Consider the following 11,771-nt stretch of genomic DNA (forward strand, 5'->3'; position numbering starts at 1 on the left):
ATGTTGATTCGTGGACATAAGCTTCTCGGCCTCAAGAAAATTTATTATGTTCAAACTGGGAATGTGTTGAAGCATTCTGCAACAAACTGACGTTACTGATATTGTTATGTAAATTTGTGAGTTCATTTTTTTGCCCTTCTTATACACAGAAGTCATCCGCGCCTTCTTCCAGTCGCTTTGCACTTTGCTATGGGCGAGAGATTCGCGATAAATGCAAAGTAATGCCGTAGAGTACTCTGAAAAACCGAACTGTGATTCCATCCGAAACTGGTGACTTATTTGATGCCAACTCCTTCAGTTGTTTCTCTACGCCAGGAAAGTCTATTACTATGTCGATGGTCAAAGGAAGGTATGTTTGTACGGTTCACCTGCGTGAACGATTTCTTGAACATGAAATTTAAAACTTCGGCTTTCGTTTTGCTGTATTCAGTTGCTACACCTACTGGTCAGTAAGTGACTAAGTGACTGGAATGAAATCTTAGACCACTTAGAGATTTTAAATACCACCAGAATCTTCTCGGGTTCCCTGCCAGATCTTTTGCTAAGGTATGACGGTGGTAGTAGCCGTATGCTTCATGGTTAAATTAATCTATACTAAACTTCAGGTGTGAGTTGTGCTTATCGACTTAAAACTGCAGACCATGAAATTTCATACATGACTCCGAATGACAGGAAAGTCATAATGTCATAGTACTTGCTTTATATACAATGTACACTACTGGCCATTAAAATTGCTACACCACGAAGATGACGTGCTATAGACGCGAAATTTAACCGACAGGAAGAAGATGATGTAATATGCAAATGATTAGCTTTTCAGAGCATTCACACAAGGTTGGCGCCGGTGGCGACACCCACAACGTGCTGACATGAGGAAAGTTTCCAACCGGTTTCTCATACACTAACAGCAGTTGACTGGCGTTGCCTGGTGAAACGTTGTTGTAATGCCTCGTGTAAGGAGGATTGTGGCCTATCGCGATTGCGGTTTATCGTATCGCGACATTGCTGCTCGCATTGATCGAGGTCCAAAGAATGTTAGCAGAATATCGAATCGGTGCGTTCAGGAGGGTAATACGGAACGCCGTGCTGGATCCCAACGCCCTCGTATCACTAGCAGTCGAGATGACAGGCATCTTATCCGCATGGCTGTAACGGAACGTGCAGCCACGTCTCGATCCCTGAGTCGACAGATGGGGACGTTTGCAAGACAACAACCATCTGCACGAACACCTCGACGACGTTTGCAGTAGCATGCACTATCTGCTCGGAGACCATGGCTGCGGTTACCCTTGACGCTGCATCACAGATAGGAGCGCCAGCGATGGTGTACTCAACGACGAAGCTGGATGCACAAATGGCAAAACGTCATTTTTTCGGATGAATCCAGGTTCTGTTTACAGCATCATGATGGTCGCATCAGTGTCTGGCGACATGGCGGTGGACGCACATTGGAAGCGTGTATTCGTCATCGCCATACTGGAGTATCACCCGGCGTGATGGGATGGGGTGCCATTGGTTACACGTCTGGGTCACCTCTTGTTCGCATTGACGGCACTTTGAACAGTGGACGTTACATTTCAGATGTGTTACGACTCGTGGCTCTACCCTTCATTCGATCCCTGCGAAACCCTACATTTCAGCAGGATAATGCACGACCGCATGTTGCAGGTCCTGTACGGGCCTTTCTCGATACAGAAAACGTTCGACTGCTGCCCTGGCCAGCACATTCTCCAGATCTCTCACCAATTGAAAACGTCTGGTCAATGGTGGCCGAGCAACTGGCTCGTCACAATACGCCAGTCACTGCTCTTGATGATCTGTGGTATCGTGTTGAAGCTGCATGGGCAGCTGTACCTGTACACGCCGTCCAAACTCTGTTTGACTGAATGCCCAGACGTATCAAGGCCGTTATTACGGCCAGAGATGGTTGTTCTGGGTACTGATTTCTCAGGATCTATGCACCCAAACTGCGTGAAAATGTAATCACATGTCAGTTGTAGTATAATATATTTGTCCAATGAATACCCGTTTATCATCTGAATTTCTTCTTGGTGTAGCAATTTTAATGGCCAGTAGTGTATATACCGTATAGAGTAATGCTACGTTATTTGCAGTTAGTTTTCGTTTTTTAGATTAATGATATACAATGACTATGGTTATCTACCTAGTGTGGTACACACTTGCTATTATTAACAGAATGACAAATAAATTAAACGGATTTTGAAAAAGTGATACGGAAATTTTTCACAGAACAAGCAATTTCACATACTTTGTGTGTAATTAATAGACTGACAAATTGGAAAAATCACTTCAGAATTAAGAACGCAACATGGGTAGTTCACGTAACAAATGAGGAGTTACTGAATAGAACTGAGGAGAAAGGAAATTTGTGCCATAATCTGACTAAAAGAAAGGATGTTCTTCCTAGCACGCTATTGGACGAGTAGATTTTATGAGCAATTCATGAAAATGTTTATGGATGTCTCAGTTTGAGCCGAGAATATTTCGCCACAGTGGACAAATAAAAATCGAAAACTGACGATTATGTAAAAACTTGTCAGTTCGAAACCGATTACGGCGCTATTTACTTAAATAAACAACAGTATTAATAGCAGCTGGTTGCTGTCTTCTTCTTTGTAATTAATAACCTTAATTAATTGTACACAGCCACGGTCTAGCTATGTCAGTTTCAGACAAAATAGCATCAGTTTGATCCTTTAGGATGGCGTTTGGCGATTTGCATTTATGGGAATAAAATTCTGTCTTTGAAGGAAATTCATACTATTACCTTTCTTGGCGAGGTGAAGGATTTATAGATTTTGTGCTATTTCTGCCACTTGAGGCCCGCCTTTAGAAACATGAAAGTCAAAGGTCGGTATGTTTAGACTTTTTAAAGAATAGTTTCCCCTAGTTCGCCGTATACTAAAATTTCTTCCTGTTTGGCTTATGTATATATTCGGGCGTGAACTGCAGTTAAGCCTATATATCCCTCATCGATTACATGGCTTGCTGTTGTTTTGAATACTATGTATGGTTTTGTCCTTTATTTCATTGTTAGCGTAAAAATCTCACTACGCTGTCCCTTCCTTGTGAAATGTGTGCTACTTTGTATACTCTTCCTAAATATAGCATGCGCTTATATTTTTCTGTTAACGGTTTTGTGGTGTTATTTGGTACTGGTTTTTATTTGTTATTGCTTATGTGGGAAGTGATTTTAACATTTAACTCATCAGTTGATTTTGCACTGTATTTTGGACTATATCCATTATCACGTAAAACTCATAAATCAGTGCCAAACAGAGTCATAAGTACTCAGTGTTTCCATGTTCACTGCGAGATCCCTGATCAGTCTATATGACGGCCTCTTGAAACGCTACTTTTTCTACCTAACAGCGATGCTTCATGCAAATATTGATTTCTGTTATACAGTTGAACCCATCAGGAGCCCTGAAAATGTAAGGTGAGAAAGCTACTAAGTTATAGGGTTTTATTTTTCATCATGTAGCTAGTCAGTTATCCATCATTTCTCCAAACGTGGTTCGAGCATTTGAGTTTTCTGCCTTTGACGTTTCTACAAAAGAGACATTGCTATAATGGCATCATTATTCCTATGCACTCTGTCATACCTGGGTATCGCTTCGTTTTCACATGACTGAGTCTTGTTGCATTTTAAAAGAGGCAGGATAGTTCCTTAATCTAAATGCAATTTCTACTCTTAATGAAGACACAAGCCTTACTAGAAAATTAACTATGTGACACAAAAGTTTCGGATATTTCACTTAATGCTTATCTAATATACACTACTGGAAATGGAAAAAAGAACACATTGACACCGGTGTGTCAGACCCACCATACTAGCTCCGGACACTGCGAGAGGGCTGTACAAGCAATGATCACACGCACGGCACAGCGGACACACCAGGAACCGCGGTGTTGGCCGTCGAATGGCGCTAGCTGCGCAGCATTTGTGCACCGCCGCCGTCAGTGTCAGCCAGTTTGCCGTGGCATACGGAGCTCCATCGCAGTCTTTAACACTGGTAGCATGCCGCGACAGCGTGGACGTGAACCGTATGTGCAGTTGACGGACTTTGAGCGAGGGCGTATAGTGGGCATGCGGGAGGCCGGGTGGACGTACCGCCGAATTGTTCAACACGTGGGGCGTGAGGTCTCCACAATACATCGATGTTGTCGCCAGTGGTCGGCGGAAGGTGCACGTGCCCGTCGACCTGGGACCGGACCGCAGCGACGCACGGATGCACGCCAAGACCGTAGGATCCTACGCAGTGCCGTAGGGGACCGCACCGTCACTTCCCAGCAAATTAGGGACACTGTTGCTCCTGGGGTATCGGCGAGGACCATTCGCAACCGTCTCCATGAAGCTGGGCTACGGTCCCGCACACCGTTAGGCCGTCTTCCGCTCACGCCCCAACATCGTGCAGCCCGCCTCCAGTGGTGTCGCGACAGGCGTGAATTGAGGGACGAATGGAGACGTGTCGTCTTCAGCGATGAGAGTCGCTTCTGCCTTGGTGCCAATGATGGTCGTATGCGTGTTTGGCGCCGTGCAGGTGAGCGCCACAATCAGGACTGCATACGACCGAGGCACACAGGGCCAACACCTGGCATCATGGTGTGGGGAGCGATCTCCTACACTGGCCGTACACCACTGGTGATCGTCGAGGGGACACTGAATAGTGCACGGTACATCCAAACCGTCATCGAACCCATCGTTCTACCATTCCTAGACCGGCAAGGGAACTTGCTGTTCCAACAGGACAATGCACGTCCGCATGTATCCCGTGCCACCCAACGTGCTCTAGAAGATGTAAGTCAACTACCCTAGCCAGCAAGATCTCCGGATCTGTCCCCCATTGAGCATGTTTGGGACTGGATGAAGCGTCGTCTCACGCGGTCTGCACGTCCAGCACGAACGCTGGTCCAACTGAGGCGCCAGGTGGAAATGGCATGGCAAGCCGTTCCACAGGACTACATCCAGCACCTCTACGATCGTCTCCATGGGAGAATAGCAGCCTGCATTGCTGCGAAAGGTGGATATACACTGTACTAGTGCCGACATTGTGCATGCTCTGTTGCCTGTGTCTATGTGCCTGTGGTTCTGTCAGTGTGATCCTGTGATGTATCTGACCCCAGGAATGTGTCAATGAAGTTTCCCCTTCCTGGGACAATGAATTCACGGTGTTCTTATTTCAATTTCCAGGAGTGTATATTCATATTTGATAGACAGATATTTGGTTCATAAATAAGATATGGAAAGGCGCATAGAAATTTGGGTACAGCCATTACATTTCCAGCCGGGGTTTTAGCTTGAAACCGTGTATCTGTCACACCACGTAGTTTATATCTTGTTATAGTTTTCAAGGTCTGAATAAAATTCTGTGTCAACCGCCTAATTGGAATGGTTTTATTGTCCTTTGCGCACAACAGCATCTTGCAAACACTAAGAGCTGTGTGTATAAGTGCATGTGCTAAATGTTAGTGAGTACACAAATCAGTGAATATTGCGATTTTTTCAGCTCTGACTCATCGTCTGATAAGCGCCTGCACGTTTTACTGTATAAAACGATGATTGGCCGGATTTGGTGATTCATTTTACTGTAGCATTTCCGACTGATAACTACCTCTTGCTGTTCGCAGTTAATCTCAAATCTATTCTGGCGCCTTTAGAAAGAAATCTAAGTTCAAAGACCATATTTTCTTGTTAATTATTTATTATCCTTCAAGTCTATCTCTGTGTGAAAATTGCTGGAAAGTTCCATAGAGTTTGTATTTATTTCTACCATCCGTAACAGCGAGATACAGCAGTCGTGTAGCAAGCTTATGCAGACAGTCTATAGAAAACTGTAATAACGTACTTCTCATTTCCTTTTTCCTCCCTCCAGATGATACGAAAATTTCGTTCATCATTGCATGAAATCCTCCACTACGTGTTTTATCATCAGTTGCATGACAATATTTTAAAAATATATAATGCACCTTCTGTTTACCTTGCTATGTCTAGAATGAGATAAGAAACATTTATGTAATGCAATGATACTGCGTAACCGTTCACGTCGCTCTATTTTCTTTGGTAGATCAATAATTTTTTCAGAGTATACACATTCTATTCCACGTGAAAGCAAAGAGAACGTTTCGAGGAATGGTTCCTGAGTATACGTTATGCAGAAGTTTCTAATGTAAAAATGATGTTGCGTAAAACGACTTTCTAAGTTTAGTTGCTGTACGTGGTTTATTGCCCCCGAACCCTCCATTCTCTCGTGCCTGAGATTCCTTCACTTTCAGGATACGACAAAATTCGCTTACGAAGACCAATAATTTGGGAACTACTAAAGAAAATGGCTTTAAAAGCCTCTAAAATCTTTTGTTCGTTTACTTAATTAAGTTTAGTTCCCGAACGTTATGTTAGTTGGTAATTTTAATGATTTTCTTGTCCTATCTCGTTCTGAAAGACCGGTGAGTTCTATAATTGTTTCCATTTTTTCGTGCGTTGAACGTTTCGCTAATATTCGACTGCGACGAACTGATCACGATTAATTTAATGTCTTTTTCCCGTCCTTCCACAAACTGTTTCTCTAATTTAATGGTAGGACATTAATAGTTTACTTGTTCCTACCGCATCTAGACGCACTGATGCCGATCAGACACGAATCTCAGGGATAGCAAAGGACTGAACACATGAAATCAGTTACTTAGATAACACACAATCAAAAACTGTACAGAGGAATAAGTCTCGGAAGAGTGTCTCCAGTAATGTACTAACAGTATACGAAGGGCGATTAAATGTGTTAGTTCATTTCAATACAGCTTATAATGTATCATTTTATTGATGGTAGGTAGCTCTGAACAACGTGTCACAGCATCGCGGTTTTTTGTTTGACCCCAAGTAATAATGTACCTATGCAGACCGTAGTAAATGATTTTATAATACCTAAAGCTGCACTGAAAATTGAAACCGGAGGTAAATAAAGAATTATTCATTATTATCCCTTGGCGTTTGGAATATCACTTTTTTATGTGATAAGGAATTGTGGAGGTATGGTGTATCTATACTACTACACACATCAAAAAAAATTTTGCATCACCTCGATTCCGAGAGTTCCGGAACCTGTACAGAAAATTGGAATAGAGATCAACATAAACATCATTTCCGCCCTTTTTATTGCTCATGAAAACCAGACATTGCATGTTGTACCACCATACAGCGAGACCTTCAGAGGTCGTGGTTCAGATTGCTGTACACACCGGTACCTCTAATACCCAGTAGCACGACCTCTTGCACTGATGCACGCCTGTATTCGTTGTGCCATACTATCCACAAGTTCATCAGGACACTGTTGGTCCAGATTGCCCCACTCCTCAACGGCGATTCGGTGTAGATCCCTCAGAGTAGTTAGTGGGTCCACGTCGTCCATAAACAGCCCATTTCAATCTATCCCAGGCATGTTCGATAGGGTTCATGTCTGGAGAACATGCTGGTCACTCTAGTCGAGCGATGTCGTTATCCTGAAGGAAGTCATTCACAAGAAAAAATGGTTCAAATGGCTCTGAGCACTATGGGACTCAACTGCTGTGGTCATAAGTCCCCTAGAACTTAGAACTACTTAAACCTAACTAACCTAAGGACATCACACACATCCATGCCCGAGGCAGGATTCGAACCTGCGACCGTAGCGCTCGTGCGGTTCCAGACTGTAGGGCCTTTAACCGCTCGGCCACTTCGCCGGCCATTCACAAGATGTGCACGATGGGTACCCGAACTGTCGTCCATGAAGATGAATGTCTCGCCAATATGTTGTCGATATGGTTGCACTATCGGTCGAAGGATGGCATTCACGTATCGTACAGCCGTTACGGCGCCTTCCATGACCACCAGCGGCGTGCGTCGGCCCCACATAATGCCACCCCAAAACATCAGGGAACGTCCACCTTGCTGCACTCGCTGGATAGTGTGACTGAGGCGTTCAGCTTGACCGTGTTGCCTCCAAACACGTCTCCGACGATTGTCTGGTCGAAGGCATATGCGACAATCACCGGTGATGCCAATCCTAAGCGGTCCATTCGGCATGTTGTTGGGCCCATCTGTACCGCACTGCATGTTGTAGTGGTTGCAAGGATGGACCTCGCCATGGACGTCGGTAGTGAAGTTGTGTACCATGCAGCCTAATGCGCTCGGTTTGAGTCGTAACACGACGTCCTGTGGCTGCACGAAAAAGCATTATTCAACATGGTAGCGTTGCTGTCAGGGTTCCTCCGAACCATAATCCGTAGGTAGCGGTCATCCACTGTGCTAGTAGCTCTTGGGTGGCCTGAGCGAGGCATGTCATCGACAGTTCCTGTCTCTCTGTATCTCCTCCACGTCCGAACAGCATCGCTTTGGTTCACTCCGAGACGCCTGGACACTTCCCTACCTGAGAGTCTTTCCTTGCACAAAGTAACAATGCGGACGCGATCAAACCGCGGTATTGACCGCCTAGGCATGGTTGGACTACAGACAACACGAGCCGTGTACCTACTTGATGGTGGAATGACTCGAATTGATCGGCTGTCGGACCCACTCCGTCTAATAGGCTCTGCTCATGTATGGTTGTTTACATGTTTGGGCGGGTTTAGCGACATCTCTCAGCAGTCAAAGGGACTATGTCTGTGATACAATATCCACAGTCAACGTCTATCTTCAGGAGTTCTGTGACACGTTGTTCAGAGCTACCTACCATCAATAAAATGATACATTATAAGCTGTAATGAAATGAACTAACACATTTAATCGCCCTTCGTATACTGTTAGTACATTACTGGAGACACTCTTCCGAGACTTATTCCTCTGTACATGTCGTAGTTTAACGTTGTTACCAAATATCTCGAATTTCTGACCGATTTACTTCAAATTTTTACACGACATTCTGACGGACATAAGATACGTATTTTAGAACATATATGTTATATGCGTATGTATATACTGTGTATGTCTGAAAGACTGTTAGCAAAAATCTTTAAACACTTTTTATCGACTTACTTACAATTTTTACATGATACTCTAATAATGGTACAAACGGAGATAGCCGGCCGGAGTGGCCGAGCGGTTAAAGGCGCTAGTCTGGAACCGCACGACCGCTACGGTCGCAGGTTCGAATCCTGCCTCGGGCATGGATGTGTGTGATGTCCTTAGGTTAGTTAGGTTTAAGTAGTTCTAAGTTCTAGGGGACTTATGACCACAGCAGTTGAGTCCCATAGTGCTCAGAGCCATTTGAACCATCAAACGGAGATATGCTACATTATACAGACGGATATGGAATACATAAAACAAAAAGGTTGTTAGCAAAAGTCTCCAAAATAACTTGACCGATTTACCTCAAATTTTTACGCGATACTCCATTAAACGCTCTGACGGACATAAGCTACACATTTTTCAGAATGTATACAAATCAGACACACTGTTAACGGAAATTTTGAAAAGTCCTTGACTGATTTATCTCTTCTTTTTACGCGATATTCTTACAAATTTTCAGGTGGATATAGGTTACATATTTTTTAAATATATGTGGTGTATAAATATACAAGCAATATACGCAGAAGAAATGTTGTTAGCACAAATTTCGAAACAATCTTGAGGAATTTGCTTGAAACTTTTGGTCGATACTCTACTAAACATTCAAACGAACATAGGCTACACAATTTTTTAAACAAGAATTTACAGATTTTCTATTAAAATCAACTGCCAGGAAGAAAATATTGTGATTTTAAAATGTGCGGTTTCGTTTTCTTTCTCGCAGTCAATTTTAACTTATATATGGAATCTAAACCATGAGACAAATTGTGCATTTTCAACTTTTCGCGACGTAATGAATAGTCCACTAAATTTCAGGCACGCAGCGTCGCAAATAAAATTTCTTCCACTTGCAACTCACTCTAAAGATGACCGGACGATACGCGGCCGAAATATCAGTGGAAGAAATTTTATTTTTGTGGCTGCATGCCCGAAATTTAATGGATTATTAGACAGATTGTTTATTCCAGATATATTCATTATCTTTATACATAGCTTTAAACAGAAATTGTATACACAACAGTGTGCTGTTTTGTTCTCTTCTTCGTAGTCAGTTTTAAGAGGAAAGAGGCAAGTTGTTTTTATGGCTGATTACTATGGTACCTGAATCATCTGAAGCTTGGTAATCCTAACCATTCACAGATTAAAACTGTGAAAAACACTGTCACTGAAGCTACTGAACCCACAGGTACAGCAGCTGGAGACGACTCTCCAGTACCCCTTACATTAATGACCTTAACAGATTTATCCACTCATTTTAAGCAACTTCATCTCCCGATCAAAGTTTCGTTCACAATAACGACCTACAACGCTCAACATTAGAGAGAGGGCGGAAGAGGGATCGACAGAGAAGAGGAACGGGAGAACATGGGCATAGAGGGGCGGAAGTAAGAGACAGAGACAGGTGTGAGGAGGAGATTGAGAGAGATTATTGGTGGAATGGGGGGGGGGAGGGAGGGGGAGGAAAAAAATGCTTCAAATGGCTCTGAGCACTATGGGACTTAACTTCTGAGGTCATCAGTCCCCTAGAACTTAGAACTACTTAAACCTAACTAACCTAAGGACATCACACACATCCATGCCCGCGGCAGGATTCGAACCTGCGACCGTAGCGGCCGCGCGGCTCCAGACTGTAGCGCCTAGAACCGCTCGGCCACTCCGGCCGGCGGGGCGGAGGAGGAGGTGATAGACAGACAGAGGGGGAAACAGAAGGGCTGGACAGACAGATGAGGGAGAAAGAGAAAATGACGTATATACAATTCCCAGACATATTTTAGCAATTGCTAAGCATTGCCGCTTTCGCCACTATTGTATTAAAGTCGCAGTGTCCCACGCGAAAGGCAGTGATTAGATGCTGGAGAGCTTGTATTACATGTATATTATGCAAAGGTCCACGAAAGATCGTACTGAAGGGAGGTGGAAAGGAACAAAGGCGTACCTGTAATTTTATTTTTCACTCCCTTTTCGGCATTTATAAACGAGTTACGCTATACAATGTGAAATCTCTCTCTCTCTCTCTCTCTCTCTCTCTCTCTCTCTCTCTCTCTCACACACACACACACACACACACAAACAAACACACACACACGGTTGGACTACGACTTTATTATTCCAAATATATATACTTCTATTCCGAATTTAGATTTACCGAGGAAATTTTGTATCACGTGAGCCAGAGTGAGATTTGTAGAACTTCCTCTCGAATGTTCCTCTGTGTTATATCACTGCACCAGCTGTGCTCCTCCTTTTACAGCAGGGCGACGAGATTGTGTGTGAGGATTTCTTCACGTGGAGGAGAGAGAGTATCGACCCGCCGGCCGTCTGTTATGAGCTCACAGGTGACTCTTCAAGCCCATTCACATTAGCGTAACGCGGTCCGTAAGATTCGTATCACATCACAACATAAGGTTACGCGATGTTCATTTCCGGATAGTTAGCGTCACTAACAGTGGACAATATTCGTCTTCATGTTACAATTTTTTTTTCTGTCTCCTTTCTCTGATAGGGTTATCATTAGATATAAAGGATGTTCGTGTTTGAACAAGAAATGGGAAGTAAAACTGCCTCGACGTCGTTGAAGGAACCACCTCAGAATTCATTTTAACTGACATAGGAGAACCAAGCAAACTCTAAAGCAGGATGACTGCACAGGGATTCTGTCCCCACTAATCCCGAATACGGGTCCAGTGTCTTAAGCACTGAGTTGCCTTAT

At 43.6% G+C, this 11,771-nt stretch overlaps 1 non-coding gene across 1 annotated transcript; it reads left to right on the top strand.

Annotated features, from left to right (window-relative positions):
- Nucleotides 1-9,077: 9,077 nt before the first annotated feature.
- On the top strand, nt 9,078-9,159 carry Trnas-gga. Its single transcript is given in 2 exon segments — nt 9,078-9,115; nt 9,125-9,159. It is a non-coding gene; the product is annotated as a tRNA-Ser (tRNA).
- The last annotated feature ends 2,612 nt before the right edge of the window (nt 9,160-11,771 follow it).

This window comes from Schistocerca piceifrons, chromosome X (assembly GCF_021461385.2).
Source record: "Schistocerca piceifrons isolate TAMUIC-IGC-003096 chromosome X, iqSchPice1.1, whole genome shotgun sequence".
Classification (NCBI taxonomy): Eukaryota; Metazoa; Arthropoda; class Insecta; order Orthoptera; family Acrididae; genus Schistocerca; species Schistocerca piceifrons.